We start from the raw sequence: 3,104 nt of genomic DNA, 5'->3' as shown, positions 1-3,104 counted from the left end.
TTCCTTTAACCAGTAAATAATTCCCGTTAGAGTTCCCATCAGAGTCTGGGGGATGGTGTAAAGAGAGCCCCAAGTACCCTCCTCTCCTTGGGCTACAGTGCAGCCTCTGTGACAGTCAGGGGCCCTCACCCAGTCTCACCTCCTGCCACTCCTCCCTTGCACACACTCTGCCGTAGTAGCGCATATCCTATTTCTGAAATGCTGTGCTTTTCATGACTTGGCCTTAGGACATGTGCCATCTCCTTTCAAGACTATTTCCCCTTTCCTTCCTGGCAAGCTTACTTTACATATGACACTGCCTGCTGTCTGAATCCTTCCCCAACCTTGCAGTGGAGTTAGCTACCCCCTAGTCCACATCCTCACAGTGCTTTGCACAGCCCCCGTCGAAATGCATTTAAGTGCATGTCTGTGATCTCAACAGATAGCCCCTTTTTGAAGACACAGACTGCGCTGAAATGGCACAGCTAAAGTTGTTATGCCTTATACCCGCTGTTCATTCAGCACCAGGTATATCTAACCAGATTATATCTAACCATGTTGGCAATCAATTTCTATTCTGTAAATGTGGAAATTGAGTTCTGAGGGGTTTAGCAACTTGCTAAGGTCACACCGCTGGAAAATGGTAGAACCAAGATGAAAAATCTGTGTTTGTCTCATTCTAAACTCACTCTATTCTTCGCTGCTTCTGTCTCACTCATCTTTAGGTCCCCAGAGTCTGGAACAGCTGAGTACATTGCTGTTGTTTAGTCACCCAGTCATGTCTGACTCTGCAACCGCGTGGACTGCAGCACGCCAGGCTTCCTTGTCCTTCACCATCTCCTGGAGCTTGCTCAAACTCATGTCCACTGAATCATCTCTTCCTCTGTCACCCGCTTCTCCTCCTGCCTGCAATCTTTCCCAGCATCAGGGGCTTTTCTAACAAGTCAAGTGCAGCTGAGTACAGCCTATGCACAGCCAAGTACATAGTAGACCCTAATAAATATTTGATGAATGAATGAAAGCAAAAATGAATACACAGATGAGTGAGCAAGCCCAGGAACCACTGGAGGCAGAAGTTTACTCCTGTGTAGAGAGCAGATGATATTAATTACCTATTGTTTCTACTTTGCATTTTAATGTGTTTACAGCAAAGGGCACCTGGGCAGGGAAACAGCACATCCCCCACATATCATTACTGATTAAAATGATTCAAGATGTAACACGAATGACTTCAAAGAAACAAACCGAGCAAATGCAAGAAACAGCAGAAAACAGAATGTAGAAATGGAGGTAAGATAAATTGGATCTGAAATATTTGGGTCTCACAAATGAGAAATCAGAAAACAGGGTTGCTTCCTTTAGCTTTGCTTGGCAAGCAGGTTAAAAATGCAAAAACAGAAAATAGCAACATTGATGCTTGAATTCTTAAAAACTGTAGTATTTCAAGTGGTCCTTTCATTCAGAGATCTCAAAGTATTCAGCAATTTTTTTAACCTTTTGCTGTGTGTGTGTGTGTGTGTATGTGATCAGTCGTGTCTGACTCTTTGTGACCCCCCATGGGAATTTTCCAGGCAAAAATACTGGAGTGGGTTGCCATTTCCTACTCCAGGGGATCTTCCTGACCCAGGGATCAAACCCGAGTCTCTTGTGTCTCCTGCATTGGCAGGCAGATTCTTTACCACTGCGCCACCTGGGAAGCCCTTTTGCCAAACAGATACCAATTAAAGGAGACACACCACCAGGTTAGCCTTGGAGGTGGAAGAATGAGGGGCTTCAGCAATCTGTCCTGGGACTGAGGCTGACATTCAGGCAGACAAGGAAGTGTGTGTTGTCTCTCAAATGATGCAAGAGCCGTTTGTGCGATGTGCTCATTCATCCAGCATAGCAGGGTTCACGTGTGGGGGAGGCCAGGGCCTAAACACTGGCTCTGGAGCTTTCTACCTGCCCATCTCCAGGCATGGCAGTGACTTCCTTCGTCGAGTCACTTCTTCAGCTGTAAAACGGACATAACAATACCCATTATATCTGACACTATTAGTTCTCATTTTACAGATGAGCAAAATGAGCCTCAGAGAAATTAAGTGACCTGCTCAAGGTTGTAGCGGCAAGAAGTGGTGGTGTTGGAATCCAAACCTTGGCCTCTGACTTAATCCTGTATGGTCCCCCAACTCCTGCATTATATCTCCCTGCCTCATTCCTCTCTTTTCTCATAAGTCAGAAAGATGTGATAACTGCAAGGATTAAGAATGCCTGGTGTGGGGACTTCCCTGGTAGACCAGGGGTCAAGACTTCGCCTTCCAATGCAGGGGGTATGGGTTCAATCCCTGGTCAGGGAGCTAAGATTCCACATGCCTTGTGGCCAAAAAACCAAAACATAAAACAGAAGCAATATTGTAACAAATTCAATAAAGACTTTGAAAATGGCCCACATCAAAAAAAATCTTTTTAGGAAAGGAGACTTCCTGATGCAAAGTAGTTGGGGGAGGTTCCAGCAGCAGGAAGGGCTCTCAAGGCTGGATGCCCTTGTTAGGTAAACACGGCTGCTGCCTTAAACATCTCTTCCCTCTTGGGATACCCGCCGGGGCCGCTAGGTGGCAGAGCTGTGAAGCCAAAGACCCCAGGGCAGGCCGACTGGAGAGCCAGAGTCTCCACAAGCAGAGATCACGGCCAAGTTCACTTTTTGACAGCTTTGAAGTTTGAAGGCAAAAGAGACTTCTTCTCTTTCTAAAACAATTCCTCTTTTGCAACCAGGGCCTTATCATTTAAACAAACCTGGCATTCCCCTCCCTGAGTAAACTCCTTTGTTCCTCCATCTGTCTATCCACTTATCCATCCATCCATCTACACACCCATCCACACACCCAACCTTCTAAACATCCTTTAAATATTTATGAAAACGTAGTATGTACCAGGCACTGTGCTCAGCACTGGAGATGCAGCAGTGAACAGACAGATCCAGAATTCACTCTCAGCTAGCTTATGTCTTACTGGGGAAAGGTGAACATTAAACCAACGACCACACAGATAAACAGACCACTGCAGCCTAGGGCGGTTGTGAGAGAAGGTCTCATGTTGCCTAAGGGACCCGACTGTCCTGATGAATGCGGTAACCAAGAGAGGTGGGG

The sequence above is a fragment of the Odocoileus virginianus genome, unplaced genomic scaffold (assembly GCF_023699985.2).
Source record: "Odocoileus virginianus isolate 20LAN1187 ecotype Illinois unplaced genomic scaffold, Ovbor_1.2 Unplaced_Scaffold_3, whole genome shotgun sequence".
NCBI classification, from domain to species: Eukaryota; Metazoa; Chordata; class Mammalia; order Artiodactyla; family Cervidae; genus Odocoileus; species Odocoileus virginianus.
Note: the sequence above shows the minus strand (reverse complement) of the source record.